The sequence below is a fragment of the Chiroxiphia lanceolata genome, chromosome 1 (genome assembly GCF_009829145.1).
Source record: "Chiroxiphia lanceolata isolate bChiLan1 chromosome 1, bChiLan1.pri, whole genome shotgun sequence".
In the NCBI taxonomy this organism is placed as follows: Eukaryota; Metazoa; Chordata; class Aves; order Passeriformes; family Pipridae; genus Chiroxiphia; species Chiroxiphia lanceolata.
In genome coordinates, this window is record NC_045637.1 from 142,974,892 (window position 1) to 142,996,003 (window position 21,112).

The window sequence follows — 21,112 nt, forward strand, 5'->3', positions numbered from 1 at the left end:
GTTATATTTCCTTCCTTTCTTCCTCCCATCCTTCTCTCTTTCTTTCTGTAATTATTAAGATAATTATTAAAGATGTGGCAAAAGAAGGGGAAAAAAATTATAGGAAACTAATGACCAAGAGAAAGAACATGACAGAACAGACATGGTTCTGTACCCCATTTGGGGGGAAGAATTTTGGATTCTTTACCTCTGATTATTTTTCCATTTAACAAAAGTTGTCCTTGCCTATGATTATTTGTGTATTACTTGTGTACAAATTAACCAGTAAGAGTCCTGAGAATGAAATCCAGGATTATTTGTCCCATGTGGGTCCTCTAACCACAAGGCTCTGTAATCAAATTCTTTTTCTGCTCTGAATTCCTTTCCACGTATCAATAGAAATTCAGACGGAGAGGTAGAGTGCCTCCTTTACCTGCGACAAGCATTGTAACTGCACAGCTACATTTTTTTGAGCTAACCTCAGGTCCTCTTAAGGGAATTTTCATTCTTTTCCTGAATATAAAGGAAGGTGAATAGTATTTCACAGTGGCATTGAAAGGATATGTATTGACATGATTCATTTTACTCACAATAGTGTACTGTAGTGTATATATGTATGTGATCTACAGTAGATCTTATACTAATTCCAGATGACACAGTGTAAATTTCTTAAAAAATTACTATTACTTGGAATTTCAGACTCTGAACTTCCTTAAAAACATCTGGAAGTGTGTATATATTTGTATAAGTATGTAGCGTGTTTGCAGAAGAAGGGATGATTATGTTTGACTTCTTATTTAATCTTATTCTCAAGCTCACTTTATCTTCTATACCCAAGTGCTGTTAATTCCAGCCCAATAACAATTAAGGACAGCTTCATCTGCTCTGAACTGAGGATGTTTGTGATAAGGCTGAAACTGCTTCCTGTTCAAGAGCCTCTTCTTCTAACAGCGTGAACAGGCACTGCCCTTTCACTGGTGTGGCCAATACTGATTCCTTGTGTGTGGTAGGTGGGTATACAGCCAAGTTACATCTTGGCCCAAAGATCCAACCATGTCCATGGCAGAGGGGCTGGAACTAGGTGATCTTTAAGGTCTTTCCAACCCAAACCATCCTAGTGGTGATTCTGTGATTCTATTATTTTGTATTTGGCTGTGATAGTCCTCCCCAGGATATGAAGACAGTGCTGGTAAATTAACTCCATCTGAAGCATTTTGAGGTTTGAAATACTTTGCTCTAGTGGTGGCTTGACACAAGTTAAAGGATTTTTTAAAAAAATCGTTTTTGAGGGACCATGGAGTGTATGTGTAATCGATGTATTTCAGCTTTCCTCCAGCCATAAAAGCTTTCTTCCCTTAAGCTGTGAAATTAGATGATGCTATTTGCCATTGTAATTAACTTCTCAAAGCCTTTTAAACTAAATTGACTTTAAAAGTATTTTCATCTTTATCTTAGTAATATAGTCATAGAAAATAGGGCTGGAAGGTGCTCAGTCTGACCACCCTGCTTCCTGAAGACAAGACTTAACTGCAACTCAACTGTTCCTGACAGATGTTTGGTAAACCAACTTTTAACAATGTCAATGACTGAGTTCCCACGACTGCTCAAGGTGCTAATGAGGAATTTCTAATTTTAGGTATCTTTATAGTTCAGACAATTGCATATCAACAAATAAAAAGGATGGTTTAAAAGGAAAAGTTTTTTGAAAATGGGATAAGGACTCCTCTCAAAAAATCTAATTCCTATCTTGAAATGAAAAATAGTACATCTGCTTTTGCCACCATTAAAATATTTTTTAGGCTTCAGATCACCCAGTTATAAGGAAACAATTCAGTTTCTTACTGGACAACAGGTCTAAGAAAACTATGAGGTTACTCTTAGGTTCAAGCTACAAGACAGAGCTTATGAAGTGTGCCCTGTCACAGTGTTCTGAATAATTATTTTGCTCTTGTATAGTCCCAGGGACCACAAGTTTCTTTAGATGTGAAAGTGAAACCACCAAGCTGTTATTCATTGATACATAGACATGAGCATCTTCACCTGAGCAGTCCCTCACCTCTCTGCTATTAGTGAAGAAAGCTGTTGCATTAGTAAGCCTCTATCAAACATGGAAAAAGGATCAGTGTAGTCAAATCGAACATCTAAAGAAACATATGTCTCTATTCCCTGAATTATACTTCCCATAAAAGATGAATTCTATTTTATCAAAGGTGAAAGAAAATTCAATCCTAATATATAGAAGAAAGTTATATTTTTCTACATTCCCATAGCATAAAAAGCTGTGAATCCTCTATACATGACATTAGGGTAAATACAGAGGAGAAAAAAAAAACTTTCTAAAGAACTGAGTATTAGTGGAAATAATCAAATCCATTTCTTGCTCTAGACCTTCTCTCAAATTTTTCCTAGCATTTTTACCACAATAAAAGTTTGATATGTTCTACTTTTTAAGGCTTCTAATGGTAGCAATAGGCTAGGATTTCATGTTTTCTTTTCAAGTCAACTCTCTTTGTATGAGAGTTGACTTGTCCTCAAGCATTTATTGTAACTTTCCAGGTGGAAAATCAAACTATTGCAGCAAAGATGAATTTTCCCCCTTTTTGATTTTTTTTTTTTAGGAAAAAAGATACAAATTTTCCAACATTTGTTCTTGATTACTAGACAGATGTTAAGGGATTAATATGAAAGGAAACACTTAATTAGGAAAAATGCTTTGCTGAACAAGTTAGGACATATGAATGGTTGGAGAAGGAGAAAACAATTCACCCTTAAGATGTTAGTTTTATGTACTATATGTCTGTAATGTTTTAAGTGTAGAACTGTGGAAGAGTCTGAAAGAACCAGAGAAATTAAAAATCAGGTTCAGAGAATAAATGCCACTTGAATAGCATCACCAAGATAAAATAAGATCTAACTCAAGAAAATCCTTATACATTTTCTTTGGCATTATGAAATACACGAGAAAGAAATAATAGAACTTACATATGTATTTGTAGAAAGTAGGATGAGTCTTGTTTACAAACACCTTACTTGGAGAATCTACACCTTTATAACTGCCTAGTCCAGCAGATGATTAACACATATCCACAAAAATAGGCTTTTTTTCTCATGTCCACTGAGAGTGACAGCTCTCAGTGTCACTAACACCAGCCACTCCACAAGGAGCAAGCAGTGTCAGTTGTTTCATTCACAGTAGGCACCATGTACTTGGATTTTGTCACCTGGGCAACAGTGCACATATTTCTGTTTCCAAGGGCACTTCAGAAAGCACTGTCTGCTGCACTTATAAAAGACTTCCCACTGGACTTTCCCCTCCTTCTGTGTTTCACTGACTCATACTGGTTCCAGTAATTCGTATTCTTGTATTTTCAGCATTATTTCACTCATCTTGAAACCTTTTTTAGGAAGTGTAAATCAGTGAATTCTGTGCTACTCCACTTTAAAGCTAGAACGAGGAACTACAGAGCTAGGTCTGATATCTTTTATAAATTTTGGTGAGAAGTTCGTGCTGAGGTATTGTCTGTTATGAAAAGTCCTAGAGTAGCTGTCAGAAATGAAAACAATAAGCTCTGATGTAAAGAAGCTTCTATAAAAAATACTGTACAGTTAAAACTGTACAGTTTCAATAATGGTTTCTGATGATGCTTCTTAACTTTCTCAAAGCAGATGTCTTCAATACACGGGACCACTGTAACTCTTGTTATCTTCTTACTGTTACCTTCTTATTATGTTCTGATAAAGCCATAAAGCCATGCTGAAGTTGTTTTAGGAATTATTTAAACAAACAATCTGAATTTGTAAATTAATATAGAAAACTGCAGAAAGATTCTCATTCTCTATTATATTTAAGAGAATTTTTCCGTAAGTGTTTGTTATCCAGATGATACAGAGTTTGAGGGTGAACTTTTTGTCCTAGCATAATTTGCAACCTGCAAGGTACATCCAGTGTCTCTTTACCAGACACTGAATTAAGGCTTGCAGGACTCGGCAGCTCATGCCTCTCTGCGCTCTTTGTGGCTGCTGCAGGCAGCTAATTCCTCCTGGGAAAAGAAGGAGGCTATCAGTTTGTTTACCATCCAGTAAAGATATCTGGCAGTTTCCTTGCACAAAATGAGCTGCTCTCTTGTCAGGAAGGTGTTTGATCCTCTCACAAGCTCTGCCATCTGTTGAATAAATATAGGCATGTGAAAGTTCAAAGTGTTACTGTGCGTAATAACAGGCAGTGGAACAGTGCATAGGATTGACTGGTGGAATTAAGACACATGCAGTCTCCAATTATGCCATATTTACAGTTCTGTTATTAACAAGACAAAGTCTTTAAAAAAGACATCTCCTCAAATTTCTTTAAAGAAAAAATAAAATCAATATTTTCTGCTGGGTATCACATGTTTAATACTTTATACTTAATCAGCAATTTATCTCTGCCCAAATCAAATTAATTTACAGTCTGTTTAATTTACTTCAGCACTCTGGATTGACCTAAAAAACCCCAAAATCCTTAAAAATACAAAGTTAAAGAGACACAGAATTACAATGAGTAAAGTGGAAATTTTATGTTTGTTTCTTAGTCCAAGATAGACTGTGAAATATCTCGAACAAACTCTTAAGTACTGTTTCATGGATTTGATTTTCTCTCCATTTCAGTGTACAGAGAAAAAACCCCACATATTATTCTGCTCTTAATCAAAATGTTCTCTAGCCTATACGTAAGTGTTTGCAAATATTCAAGTAGACTTTTTTTACTGTTGATATAAACTTACTCAAATTATTTTAAATAGTAAATGGAGCAAACAATTTTGAACATAAATCTTGTATAAGCAACATAATCAATTTTTAATATAGCTTATGAAAGAATTCTCCTGTAAGGTTATGCTATTATATCGTCAGCTTTGTTGTTCTAGGAAATGCCCACAACTTTGAGGCACTGATTCAGGAAGACATTTAAACACTTCTTTTCTATACTAAACTGAGGTCAAGCAGTAGAGATTTGCCATACTGGCTCAGAAGCTTTCACCTTCAAGCCATTATGAATGTTTTGTTATTGTATTACAAGAAGTAAAATAATAAGGTGAGATAAAAATTAATATTTATTATACCTCTTGTAATTAATAATATGATATACTAATGTGATTTCATTGTCTTTTGTTTTGTGGTTTTACAGGAATACTCAGTTTTGAGACTGGGTTGTCAGAGAGATGGGGGTAGCAGCAGGGCCTCAGCCCTGGGAAAGATTACAATCTCATTACTAGTCAAGAGGAAGCATAAAGCAGGGGAAAGCTTAGACAAATGAAGTAGAAAAGTAAAACAGAAGACAATTATTAGTTTAATTATTATTTTAAGGTATAGTCACACACTACTACAAGTAGTGACAATGTAGAAGTCTGTATGAGTGACACCCAAACAGTCTAGATGATGGAATATTTTAACCACTGTGAGACTTTCCTCAAAAAGTTTGACCATGTGTATATACATATTTTCTAAATTAGTTGTCTGTATGTCCTCTATTATCAAGAGACAGAGGTAATTTCAGAGGATGTTTCTTTCCACATTAAAAGAGTATGTAAAATAGGAATCATAGATTGTTCTCAGCAGCTGCCAATCTCCTTTGAGTGACTTAAGAAGAACACAGAGGACTAATCTAAATTTATCTGACTTTAGATAAGTTGTAGTCAGCTCAGGTTGGCTAATCGGAATCACCTGTATGATCTCATGATAAAAAGATATGAATTGTGACCTGTAAATCCAGAATAAGAATTGCTTTAGCTCTATACAAATGTATAAACTGAATCCTTCAAGCTGTTCAACACAAATGTCTATCTGCAGACACCAGAAATCCTTGGGTGCCATCTGAGTTCTGGCCATGCTCAAAGAACCACTACTGAGGAGTTTGTGATCCCAATTTAAACATTAGTTTGCTAAATGACTTCAGCTAGTCACTCCCCACTGCAGTTTTTATTTTCCCACCTGTACAGAGGAACTAGGAGTCATTACTTCTGTAACACGCCTCAAGGTCTGAGCTAAAAGTGCTTTTTAGTGCACCTCTACTGTAAGACAAACACAAACCCCAATATAAAATAAAAGTTTTTGCTCCTCTTGTGTCACCAGAGTGTTTGTGTGATGCCCATGTTCTTGATTCAGGTATAAAATATTGATAGCTCTTGATTTTTAACATCATTTGGTTGGGTAATGTTTTATTTCTCTTTTTCAGATTAAAAAGCTAATCAACGGAAAATTTTATTCCTTTTTGGTCTGGCTCTATTATTTTTTTCTTGGCCAAATTTATTTGTCTGCTGATCGGACACATTTTAAAAAATGATTATGATGTTAATATCCTTGCATTAAAATCTTACATGCTGTTAACATTTGACAAAAGGAGACAAAGAGCCCAGAAAACAAGGTTAGCGTGAAATGAAATATGATGAAATATTAAGCTGTGCTCTTTTCTGTAAAAATTTTTTTTCTGGTTCGTACAATTGACAACACAGATCATTGTTCTTTTACTTTCATAACCCAGATTGTTCAAAATGGCTTCCTGGTTTGTGGCTATTATTTTGAATCTGCACTTCATTATACCCAATATTGCATATGCAATTCACTTAGGTACTTATATTGACCCCAGGGAAATGCCCAGTGAATATTCACTGCGACTGAGTTGAATGAATAATGAAATGCTAATGGAAAAATGTGGGCCCAACTGATAGCAACTGAAACCTGCTCACTGCAAAATGGGCTGAATCAAAGGTCTCCATAAAAAATTCTTTCCTATACTATGATCAGAACACATTAAGATTTGAGTGTAATTTTACATAGTTAGTACAAGTAGGTCTCCTAAAACTGCTTCCTTCAAATTTATCATTTGAGTCTTGTTCATAGGGAATGAGGGTGGTGTACAAATCATTGGCTTTCCTTCTCTTTTTAACTAAAGCAAAATAGAAGAGGAAGTGTAGCGCCACCCTTCCCTTTCCCTGTTTCTTCAAGATTTGTGAGCCGATAATAATTCAAAATTCCTTATTAAAATTCAGTTTATTCAGGGAGGTTGGAGTCTTACCATTTCCCAAGTGGATTTCTGACTGAATTAGACACTGCCTATTTTGTAATTGTCGATGATATACTCTTCAGACTTTTGCATTGCTTTAAAAAAAACAAATAATGGCTGTATCTACACACTCTTTTGCAACCAGACTATTGGTCATATATATTGGCTTGCTCTTCTCCCATTCGAAGTTTGCTACAGTGTTGTACCTTGTACCATACAGCTGCATTACTTGGGAACTGCAGCCAAGCTAGTAAATCCTACTGTATGACCTGTCTCATGTACTTGAGTGTACCAGCATGACAGCATGGCTCTCCTGAGTGTCTCATTCCAAGAATGAAGACAAAAAAATCCCTTGAAAGCAGCAAGAATTACCCTTCATCAAGCATGACATGAAGGAGGTGTGTGTTATAGCTACCCTTACCTCATTCCACTGCATCCCCCACAGATTGTAGCTAGGGATACCAATCCTCCCACTTTGGTAGGAATGGCACAACATGAGAACAAAAATTTTTCAGGATGATTACGAAGAAACAAGAAAGGGAATACATCCTTCTCTGAAGGGAAATTAACTAATATACAAAACCTTGAAGCACAAGGGAATTTGCTGCATGAGCCAGCTACAGGTATATGACATGGATTGGAAAGGGACAGGTGAGCACAGGTTGGGGAAGAATTTGGAGGAGAGATAGTAATGGTGCAGGCAGCCCTACAACCCTCAGGATCAATAGAAGTGACCTGCCATGAAAAGACTTAAAAGAATATCTGCTTCTTAGTAGCTCTTATTTGTTTTTGCTATATGTTATTTAGGTTGTATTTTCTTTAAGTAGCATCTCAATGAGCATCAAAAAGCCTTGGAACTCTTGGAAGGAAGCTAAACTCTGCCCTTTCTCCTCTCCTGACCCACTGGGATCTGAACTGCTGAGTCACTCTGCCCTCTGCAGAGACACATCCAGAAGCTTTATGCAAGGTACAATTCAATAGTCAATTTACAGGAGAGAATAGATAAGAGAATCACTGAGCCCCAGTAATATAAAGCTGGCAATGGACTTTCAGCCCTCTTCGAGTTCTACTTGGTCAGTGCAAAGTATTCAGAGAATCACTTTAAACCACTGTGTCTCAGACAGAGTTTCTTACCCTATAATTATTCTTGGGTTAAAAGGGTGACTTTTTCTGTGAACAGTTTAAAAAAGGACAATTATGTCAGTATACTTTTTCCTGGCAATTAAGCACAAAAAGACGAGCTTCATTCCCAAACCTCCAGGTTATGAATGAACAATCACAGAATTACAGAATATACTGAGTTGGAAGATACCTACAAAGATCATCGAGTTCAGCTCCTAGACCTGCACAGGACCATTGTCAAGACTCACAGTGTGTGCCTGAGAGTGTTGTCCAAACTCTTCATGAAATCTACCAGGTTTGGTGCTGTGACCACTTCCCTGGGGAGCCTGTTCCAGTGCCCAACCACCCTCTGGGTGAAGAACCTTTTTCTAATATCCAACCTAAACCTCCCCTGACACAACTTCAGGCCATTCCCTTGGGTCCTGTCGCTGGTCACCACAGAGAAGAGATCAGTGCCTGCCCCTCCTCTTCCCCTCACAAGGAAGTTGTAACTGAGGTCTCCCCTCAATCTCCTCTTCTCCAGGCTGAACAGTCCATTTCTGTATCATTCATGCATTTTTCTACAACTGTTAGAGACGTGTTATTGTGTCATCCTGATGTCTTTTCCAGAAAGTTGAAAAGGACAGTGGTTCAAATTTATCCTGAACATTATGCTATTCAATATATAACATCTACCATACAGGTTCAGTCAGTGACTCCTTGTGGTGATTTCTATGAGTCATTTTTCTTCACAAGGAGAGTTAAATAGGCTGTAGCAGCTAAGCAGGTAATCTAGTGATCTGCATGATTTTTTTTTTTAATTCACAAAACTCAAGGAATACAAGACCAAAACTAAGCTACAGCTGTTTTTGACGAAGTGTAATTCAGGCATTGCATTACAATAACATAATTTGTTTTACAAGAATAACATTTCAATCCTCCACTAAAAGTGTGCATTTCTATTTTACAAAAGGCATCGGCCTCTGACTGTTGGGGCCAACACATTTCTTTCTTGCCTTTTAGTAGGAAATGCTATCAGGCAAAGATTCTCTCTTCTGTGTGCTCTAGACTTTGTGTTTTCCCTCATTCATATACTCAATAATATCAAACACCTCATTACACTGAGGTAAGGATTCCCTTAACATAGGATTCTTTATGCTCTACCTACATTTTTCTGAACTTAAGCTTCATGAATTTACTCCTTACCTGTAAAAGGTTCTTCTATTACCCTACAAATAGTTATAAATGTTGAAGGTATCATTAGCCACCACCAGAGTAATTCTGAGTCATCTCAATGAATTTAGATTGTTAGGGCCTTGCCCAAATATGTTCTGATTCGTTGGTGTACTTCTGGCTGCTGCTGTGTCCAGAAGGATACATAATATTCTTACCAGCAATTTTTAGCCATCTATGGTCATCTTTGAGCTATTTGCAAAAGCATGCTAAACAGCACTTGGCTAGCCTTCCTGCTTAGGCATCAAATAGCCACTCACTTTACTATCCAATAGAGAGTGGCCATTTGTTTGTTTTTGGGATTTTTTTGGTGTGTGTTTTAGATTGTTGTGTTTTGGTTTTGTTGTTTAATCAAAACTAGATTTCTTTGCACTTCCTTAGTGTGCTGCTACACTTGATAGAGGACATGCAGTCAGTTAGTGGAAAGACTATTCCTTTGTAAGATTTAATATTCTCTTCATTTTACTCAGATCAATGTTGGAGGCTCCAGATGTAGCAAGCCAAACAATAATTTCAGCACCTCCTTGTTGTCTACCTCCACCTTCTGTAAAATGTTGATATGTCATTACTAATTTATGGATTTTCAGACTCTATAGTCAGTGATCAAATAAAATCAAATTATATTAATTTTTCAATTATAATTTATGCAGGCATTTATTAACTCAGGGTGCATCTGGAACTCTTGGAAGTAATTGAGATATGACTTGAAGTGTCTTGATATTAAGGAAGATGCATGACAATATTATGTGATCTACCACAGCAGAACAGTGCAGACCATCAATTATATAGCACTCTTTATATATTAAGCAGATAATGATAACTTTTACAACAGGACTCCTGCCTTTCCATTTTTAGATTTGCTTTTTAGCTTTGAGAATGATGCAGCTAAGAGATCTGTCAGAAAGTAGTTACTCCATTAAAGATAAAGAATCAACTCTTTCTGTCTCTAGTTTTTACACTGAAATGTGGACATGTAATTTGAATGGGCATCAAAAAATCATAATTTTTTAGGTCCTTTAGGAGAGGATGAATTCACACAATAAAGACAGCTCCATACATTTTCTGTGGTGGATTGTTATCTGCAATAAAATTTTTTAATATTTTACTAAGGAGACAAATTTTTTCCATCTATATCTTGCTAGAAAATAATTCAAAAATACTGTTCCAGAGTTTTCTACCAGCAGAGGAAAGGAGACAAAATTACTAAAGCTCAAAAACTTGGGATTCCTTCCATTTGAGCTTAATTTTTCTCATCTGGATATTACTGTGTATTGCATTGCATAAGACAAGTGGTGTGAGATGTAATTGTTGTTTGTAAGCAATGTTGTGATCCTCATATAACAGCAGGAGTAATTGCTATTATATGCAGTAGCAGTCCAGAATGATTGACAAACTCATGTCTTTTCCCCACTTCTCCAGTCAGTTGAATTACCAGTGTTTTGTGTTTCTAAGTTAGGAAGTGAGAGAAGAATCTGACCCTTCTTCTGCTTTAGAAAGAATTTTAAATATTGGAAATTAATGTTCTCAAAGTGTATTAATTCTACCTGAGCAGCAGGTTTTTGCTTCCAAACTAAATTAAATGCATGGTCTGTTGCCTAAAATTGGATTACAAAATGTGGTTTCTCTGTTAACACCTGTCTACATACAACCCATATTAAGTTTAACCTAATTTTCTCTCTGGGACAAAGGACAAGTTATACAAAGCACACTGTTGTGCAACAGATTACATTATGTTCTCTAAAAGCTGCCAGTCTCCAGTGCAAGCTTTACTGCTATGAAGAATGCCATGCCATACTTTCTCTGGAAGAGTAATAGCACTAGCAAACTTGATCTTCCTGATTTTAAAATATATATGACAAACAAAACCACAGATATATCATAGGTAGAGCATCATACAAGAAGTGTAGAGATACGCTCCTCAATTTTTTATAGCTTATCTATAATAAATAGATAAAAACTTTGGGTTTGCCTAAGATATATTTTTCCTTACATATATTGCTAAGGAAAATATCTCTGCTCTTATTTAAAAAAAAATAAAGAGAAAGAGAGTGAAAGAGGCATTTCCAACATTCTAGCTGAAGGAAAAGGGTGCAGGCACAAAATCCAGTCTTGAAAACCAGAACATAAATGGAAAAGAACCTGAAATCCATTAGTTTTTTAAAAATTCATCCTTTAAAAATCACACTTCAGGAACTGATCCTTACCTGCAGTGACTTAGGAGCCTGGTTATAAATCCTGGATTTATAAATACAGGATTTATAAAGTGATGCTAGGGTATTATAGACAGAATTATAGAACAGAATAAACCTTGATTTTTATTTTTTTTTGATAGCTGAACAACACAGAGCAAACATTAAGTAACCCATCTAGTAAAGGAAAATGACGTCTGAAAGTTAGCACCACTCCACAGCTGTTTGGGTCTGGAGCAGCGTTAAGACTTTCTGCTATTTCCTGAAATCCTTCCAAATGCAGTGTAGAAGAGTGGGGGGATTCGTATCCCAACCAAACAAGAACCTGAGTAAGGTACTGCCTGGATGAAGGTAACAAAAATGTTGAAAAGTGCTCTCATGGCCTCTATGGAGTTTAAATAATCCATTCCATGGTGCAAGAAAGTGCTGCCATATGCTTCCAATCCTATTTTAGTGGTTCAGAATCTATCTTTCAAGGAAACAAGCAGATTATACTGTTTTCCTTTGGAAAAATGTCACCAGAAATTCTGTGGTTGAAAATATTTCCCATACAAATTCTCTTTGAATTCCTTTGGCAATAATGCATGAAGCAAGTTTCACAGATGATGCAATACATACATCCATAATTTTAGATTATGATACAATTTAGAGAGCTGCTAAAAAGCTTACTTACTGGTTCAGTGAAATATTAAAAAATGTGGCCCATTTCCTGCATATAAGGAGGCTAATTCCAAGGCAAACTGAAAAAATGTAAATGATCAGCAACTGAGGCATTAATTTACTCCTTATGCTGTTGTCTTTCTCTTTTCTCTCCATCATCATTTTTCTAAATCACATCAATTTCCCCAGATGCTACAAGTCTTTAATCATAAATATTCCATTACTTGTGCATTATTTTCATAAATCAATGCATATCTTGACTTATGCAAGAATGGATCTCAGGGATTCTGTGTATTTCCAGACTCATTCTGCCCCCTTACCAAAATTTTGGTATTGTTTTGCTATGGTTTTTTTATGATACAAATGTATGGCATTTCAGCATTTAAAGAGAAAATAACGTTAAAATACTTGTGTACTCTTATAAAGTGAGGGAATCCAGAGATTTAAAAAAACAACCAAACAAATAAATGGCTTAGGGAGATCATTTCCCTAGATCTAATTGAAATTTTCTGTTTCCCAAGTTTTGGTTGTTGCCTCCTGCCTCATCACTGGACACTGCAAAGATGAGTGTGCTCTGTGTTACATCCTTGCATTAGGTATTTTGCAGATAGCAATGAGATCTCCCCTCAGCCCCCTTACTCTTCACTTCTGAAGATGGAACAGACCCATTTCTCCTCTGCTCTGAGGACCTCTCTCCTCTAACCATCTCTTGGATCTTCAGTATTGCTGTGGAAATCACTGGATGCTTTATGCCACATTTCTTCCATATAAGCTGCTCAAACTCTGAGTTTAGGTATGTTCCCTGCACCTTTATTACATTTTTCCTGTGAATTTTTCCATTCATAAAATATTTTTTCTGAAAGAAATGGCAAATACTTGACTTCTGCACTGGTGGAAAGCTTTTCTGTGATGCAGAGTCCCTTCTCCATCACCCTCCTTCACTGAACCTGGAATGTCTTTAGGGTCAAATGTAAAAGTCCTGAAATGAAAGGTTAATAAGAAATTCAGTGAGACCCTTGCTCATCCCAGGGAAGATAAAAAAGTATTAAGTATCTAGAAATATGGAGTGCTTTTTGTGAAAATACCATTGGTGTGGGATAATAACCATGCCTGTAACAGCCACAGTAAGCTCCACCCGCTGCCAGGCTGACACTCCTGGACTTCAAGTACCTTCTTTCCATTGTGTCTACATATAGAGAAGTTTACCTGACTGTGTTTTCATAAAGAACTGACTGTTTCCTTTTATTCCCCGCTTTTTCTTCCCTGTCATCCTGCTATTATTCTACTCATCAGGGGATCACAAAGCCATAACCTCCCATCTTAATAACAATAGATGTAGTAATTGCTAATATAGAGCATCATTACACAACAAGTGACTTCACACTTTAATCCCTTAACACATAATTTATCTTACTCATTTACAAATACACATTTCACAAGGCAACTTCTACATTCATTTATCAGTGAGTTATTTCTTTGGCATGAACTTCTAGGTTATTCTCTAAAACAGATACCTGGCATTTTATAACCCCTATATATCCTTCTCAACATCCACAATAAATCCGATGATACAGTCTTTTATTAGGATACAACTCTTGACAGGCTGCATTCAGGGGGAGAAATTTAGTCCATAAATCAAGCACCTATAATAGTGGCACTGACAGTGCCAGAGCGGACAGAGGTAAGCATGATGTTTGACTCCCTGAATTGAATCCCTGAAGAAAGGAAATAGGTAAGCACAATGAGGTCTCTGAATTACTTTTTACCTTTTGTTTAATTTCTCTCATTTTTCAACACCTTTGAAAAGTTGTCCCAAATACACAAGAAATTGTTTCCAGATCTTGTACTGGAACGAATGAGACAAGTAGGAACTCGAGGAATTCAAGGTCAAGCCCAAGGCAAAGATTAAAGACGAAGCTTTGTTTTTCATTTACACATTTAGCTCCACCTCAGCTGAATCAGGTGAAGCAATCAAGGCAATCATCTACTTATAGAATTAATAGTCAAAAAGAATCTAGCTCACTTTGCTGCGAGAATAAATTTTTCCACACCTGATTCAACAGAGAATATATTTTGTGGAGGAAAGCCAATCCAATGCTTACTTTAAGGACTCCAGAAAAGAAAAAACTTTTTTCAAAGTATGACATTAACTCTATAGCTTTATATTATGAAAACTGAAAGATATAATTAAGCATATATTGCATGGCAATGTGATTGTGTAGCTGGGATTCTGAAATTTCCCAGTCGCTTCTAGCACAGACAGGTGTCATTTACCATTGCCATTAAATGTGAAGACTTGGGAAGTTTGGTGAAATTTTTGCTGCTTGCTACCCTGATAACTAAAAAATTTCAGTCTTCAGTTTGGGGCTCAGTAAAATGAAGTAATTGGTTCTTTCCCTGCCCACAGATCCTACACACACGCAGCTGCTGTACATACCAGCTTCACGAATCCTTTCTTAATATTCCCTTGCAGAGAGAAACGTAGATACCTGCAGAGTGTAACTGAGGATGGTAGGATGTTCACAATCTCTTTTCTTTTGTGCCTTGACCTCCTTAATGTTTTGGCTATGAGGACTCATCCTTGTAGTTAGAAGCAATTGAAGTAAGGCAGCATGAAAGCTGTGCATATTTACCATCACCCAGACTTTGTGTCCTGGGCTTAAGTCAGGCCACAGGAAAAGAAACCAATAGGTTTGTGGTCCTTGTTTCTGAGTAGATTTGAAATATCCAAAGTTTGGTTACGTTTTTGGAAAGGCATTTCGGTTTGGATAATCTAGTAGTTCTCATCAACAATGAGAGCTCCAAGAAAAAAACCCCAAAACTAGGCCAAGATATTTTAAATGCAATTCACCATGGCTGGCCATATGATTTACACTGTTAACTTCGTCTTCCATCATTCCAAGGACCCACAATCTAAATTTGTCATCACTGGGCAGAAATAGTGCATTGCTATAGCCAAGTCATTGGGTATAGAATTATTGGCAAAGTTAGGAGAGCACAACCCCTTCTAGGATCTTGAATCATGTAAATATATCTGCTGCTAAGAAAGCATATAATTTTAACAAAGAATAGATATGTGATTTTAAATTAATTCTGTGTAATCCAATTTTTCTTTCCAAAGGGTAGAATGCCGAAAAAGGCTTATTAACAACAGAGAGTGGATCTAAGATTTCATTCCTAATATTCGTGGACACAAGGATGCTAAAAGCAAGCTAACAGTGGATAAAGTAATCTGAAAGCTGATACCACCATGGCTCAACAGAAGCACTTGCTGAGTTTGCACACAGTCCCCAAATGAAAGCATCTTCAATCTTACAGTTCTAGTGAGAAACAGCATAAATGGATAAATCACATAGGAAATATTCAGCAAGATTCAGAATACCTCCACATGGCCTTAGATGTAAAAAAATACATAGAGCAAAGTGATTTTCTAAACTATGTGTGTTCTTTTTGAATTCCCCAAAATTGACAAGACATTATTTGAGAGAAAAGCAGTGGCACTGGTATGAATAACATCGTTTCAGAACTCACAATATTTTTTATTCTTTCTTTTTACCATCAGTAGCAGACACTGTTGCACTAACTTGCTCTTTGCTTTGCCAATGAGTTACTGGATATCCATCTGCATTCCTACTGCTTGTGCACTACTTGCACACTGGTAGAAATGATGTACTTAATGATGAGGTGGATGTTTTGCACAGGCATGAGATTCCACTTCCTGGGCAACCTTCATGCATATATTGAAATTATAGGAATGTTTACAGTTACATAATCTTAGTCTCAGAATCTATCTCACATATAGGTTTTTAGACACACTTTAATTAAAGAGTGAACCAGTTAGTCTCACACTCTGCATGATTTCAGATTCCCTCTATGTCTCCATTAAGTTTAACATGATGTGCTAGGCTTAAATGTGCATTCTGAAAGGAATCCAACCAAAGTTCAAGATCTCATAGCTTCTCCGAATAAGTTCTTTCATTAATTAAGAAATTTTTCTGTTGGAAAAGTGTGCTTCATTTCCACCTTTCATTCCTCAGGCTGCTCACCTTTTGCCCTTGCTAACCATGATGTTACAAAGAGAAGTAATAACTCTTAAAGATAGTATCAGCATTGCCAGTCAGAATGCAGAAGGAAATTTTAGCTAAAGAAGAATTTGTGAGGAATGGTGATTATTAGTCAGACCATGAAATTAGGTTGCTTTACTTATTTTATTCACCAAATTCTCAGGTAGAATTGAAAATACAATTTAACTGTTTTTGGGTTTGCCTTTAACACTTGAAGACAATTCCCTTTCTATAAAATGATAAAAAGTGATAGTCCTTCATGTAATAATGTGACAAATACTATAATTTAATTCCTTATTTGTAAGCAAACTGGAAAATTACTGCCCATGCTGGGTATGTATCAGTTTTGTAAGCAGTTTTGTAAAACTAAAATAGGTATGGAACTGAGACAGAAATGCAGAAACACGATTAACTCACACAACATAGCTATGAAAGAGCTGCAAAACTTCTAAAATCCCTGGTCAAGGCTTTAATATAACCTGTTCTTCTGTACAGATAAAATTAATGCATAGTTGTAGCACAGCTGGGATCAGAAGTAGCATTACCAATATGACTCTCACTCTTTAATGTAATATTTTTTCAATTGAATTGTAAACTGAGACCCCATTGGATTTATAAAACAAGTTCCTGGAAGTGGCGATGAAGCATGTAGTTTTGTCTGCAAAATGCTGAATTATATAGTAAATGAACACATTAGATCTGAAAGTAACAACTGACTGCCTTTTACAGGGACTATTTGACTGCTTGCCTTCTTCAGTGTTTGCTTTGCAAAGACATGCAAAACATGACCTAAAGATTCAAGAAGGAAGTTGAGTTAATAACATTTTTAAATGGTTTCTGGTTTTTTATTTCTCAAACAAAAATCAGGTTGCTTGTTCTTTGAACTTCCATCAATTGTCAAGTTTTACTAAGAGTTTTCCAGGACAGTCAAAAAGGAAACCAGACCAGAAAATGGGTAACGTAAGCAATTATCTCCTCTACCGTGCACGCTGATAGGAACACCAAGTAACCATTCTCTCTCATCTTTTTAATTTTCTGTTTATTACTCCTGAAGTAATTTACTCCATTAACACAGAAAATTAGATATTTTGATCTCTAAATTTCCTCTTGTTCTCATCTTACTATGCCATCTGCTTATTCTTTGTCATGTACAGAAGAACCAAATGCATTTTTAATTGGTAACAATTTTCATTAGATATTTATACCTTTATATCCAAATTTTTTCCAACACAGGTGGCAATGGAAATTTGCTTACACAAAAGACAATAAAACTTCTTCCAGCAGAGATTATCTCTTAAGTTCAAAAGATACCTCATGAGTGAATAGACACAGTACTTTTTGTTGTTTTAACAGAACCAGAACAGAGTTGTCTTCTTTTTTTAATAAGTTTTGACTTCTAATAATGGACCTAGTGCCTTAACTTTTAGATTTACAATGTCAGATATCATAAATGGACTTGGCTCTGAGAACGTGGATATGCTGCACAACCTGGACAGAGGCCTCTACTATGACACCCAGGCACTGGTTATACTGAAATTCCACTAGTGAAGCATAAGAAAACTTCTCTGCATATCCTGGAGGGGCTTTGTCCTTTCAGGTGTTCTCAGACCATACTTGCTTGACATCCTTAAGCTTGGTTTAAAATATACCTAAGTGCCTGCTGACTTTTGGTTACAGAAACCCAAGGGAAACTTAATATGCCCACCTTCAAAATGTGTGTGTATAAAGCATGCCATCTTGATGGGAGAGGTAAATTTCAATCCTCTTGAAAGAATCTTAAATTTACCATTTCAACTCAGATATTCAATACGCAGACTTTTTTTTTTTAATCTATGTCAAAGGAGCCAAAAATGCAGCCGTATCACAAATCTTTCTTTCTACAAAATGTATAGTTGATGTTATTTCTGAACCTCAGATAATTACTGTTGCTATGTAAACTATTACTAAAACCCAGTTGATTTAATAGGAGTCTTGTGTCTGTGGCCATGCAGTTTTGAAGCAAACGTGGTATGACAAAGGGCTCTTCTTTGCTACTGAGTTCCTCTTTTTCAGTTACTCTGTCTTAACCCAGTCCAGTGCACAAAAGACATGAGAGATGGTGTTTGGGCATGCAAAGTTAATTTAACAGAATCAGTGCTGGGATTTATGAACAACAATTTTTTTAAAAAAGGTATGAGGGCTGTCTAAATGAACCTGAAAGTGGTGTCTAAATCAAAACCACTCTTAGAATATAAAACTACACAACACAGCAGCTGATTGGTGTTTGCCAAGCAGTGAAACAAAATTATTAATGTCTCAAAATTTATTTCCTATGTACATCTGAAATAATTCTAATTATGTACAGACTAAGCAGAGCTGACAGCATAGTACACATTGGGAGGATTTTATGCTTTCAGCTCGAATACATTAGGGACACTTTAAGTAGTGGCTTTTTACGCTGCATGGCTCTGCTGCACAGCAAAAGAAGATACATAAGTTTGCAGATCCAAAGGCAGAAATTCTCAGGACATCCTGTCATTCAGCAGAGCTGGAAGCTGTCTTTCTCCTTTTCATGACTGCTAAAGGTTAAACAGTCCTTCATTAAAGTCATGAAGGAATGCCATCATTTATGTGGACTAAGTTGTTTTGAGGTCCACTGAGAACTACCTAAAACAGCTATGACCATATTACACATGGTATAGGCCATGGGACACTTCTCCACAGAACGAACCCAAATAAGGGTTTCATTAGAAAGCCATAAACTCAGCATAGGCAAACCCAACCACTTAATAAAACAGCAGGCCATTTAAAAACAAATGTATAAGGTTCTTGAGGGGATACATATTTGGTATGCAATAAAATTCTGACAATGGAAAAATATTAATGAGGAATTCTTTCTAGTTTTGAGAGTCACCTTAAAATACCCAAATGGTGTTTCAGGAATGCATATTCACCCCATTTTTGCAAATAAAGAATGAAGAACCTTAGGATAGGCATGGAAATATGGTGATGCCCCAAGTCAGCTTCTGCTTTTGGCGATGCTGATATACACAATTGCTAAGTTTGCTTGGAACCCCTAGTCTTTCTCATGTTGACTTCATTTCACTCCATGATGGAAAAAAAGAACGCAGGAAACACCCCATTCCCTCAGGCACCTCCTTCCCTTTTGTCAGAGGTATATCTAAAATAATAAACTGAGGGCTGCAGTACAGTTTGAAGCAGTCTCTCACTTTGTTGACTCATTAATTGTTAGTCTTCTGCCTGGCACAAAACTTGTGCTAAGACTTTCCCAGACATACTGGCGTTCGCTTCAGGGCATAGCACAGGCCACATGCTGTTTGCAACACATAGTGTAGGTAAAGGGGAGAGAAAAATCTTTACCTGTACAGATGTGAGCAATGCCATCTTATTTTGAGTGAGGGAATAGCCCTTCGTCTGTTTTATTTACCCAGCCACTGACATCCTCATATGCAGACCTGATCTTGCAGTGCTCTCACCACAGACTGGTAAACTTGGAATTAGATGTCTTCTGTTAGTGTGGTACATTCTGAAGGCAAGAAGTCCTGTTGAGAAGCTGTAAGAGTGAAACAGATAGTCTTTAAAGAAATTATCTTAGGCTTGCCACTTTCCCCACCTGAAATGTGAGACGTAACAATGGTGCAAAAAAAAAAAAAGCTAAGCAGAGAGAACCTGAAGGAACCAGCCCCACCTTTTCTTTGGCTACAGAATGAGCAATTGTTGAACCAAAGTAAACAGGTTGTGCTTGCCCCATCTTGCTGTAATACAGATTGTACTATGCAAATTATCCTTAGGCCCACACATAGATACACTAATAAGAACACAGGAACTATCATCTAGGACAATCTAATTTACTGTTACTGAATTATCCTAAAACTTTCACAACTTTTAAAGAGTTTTGCAGCTGGGAAGTGATCTTGGAATATAAACTAATATCTGATGATCTGATTTACTTTTACCCATGTTTACTATTCCACTTCAAAATTTGCTTTTGAAGAGATTTGCATTTTAAAGGTTACATGAGAAAGGTTAGAAACTTAGGGCTTTCTTTGTTGTATGAGTCTGGATATTTTATCTGACTAACTAGTACTATAGCCTGTGAATTCCTTGTAATATGTTAGTTTTCAAAAATTTGTTTTGTAACACTAGTGTAGACTCACTGAGATATTTTTACCTTTCCCTGTAAGTTCACTCACACTTAACAATTCTCTGAGGACTTGTTGGGGCACATTTGGTTGTTGGTAACTCTGACTGTGAGCTTTGTCGCCCACTATCCATGCATCCCTGGAGCATGGATTTGGGTGCACACAAGAGAGAAGGTGTAGCTTTGCAGGGAGTGGTAAGGTGGGTGGAAGGTCTTGCCTACGTGGCATGTCGGAAATGATGTAATTTTGGGCGTGTGAAACTTGCTAAATAGGTTTACTCCAGCATTACCCTAGTACTCAGGTGCCCAAATGGCAATTTAGACACGTAGATTCAGGAGAGTTATCAAAAAAAAAATCCCCTACCTATTCTGTTTAGATGCCTCAGATGAGAAAGGTACTTTTTTGGATCTCATGCTAAATTCCTACCTTTCAGATGGAAGGGAAAGCACAGAGGAAGTGTATCTCAGTGTTGTGCAGCGACTTGGAGAGATAACTCAGAGGTAACACTGAACACCTTATGACAAAGTCACAAACTAGGACACACAAATCAGAAATGGATGAATTTTCTTTCTCAGTCAGGGTCATAGCCTTCTTCTCTGGCACCCATTCTCTGGCAGGAAGTTTGAGACATTTTTCTTGCACATTTGGCTTAAATATTCCTCCTCTATCTTTCATTCCAGTGCATGAATGAACTTCATCTAATTTCTA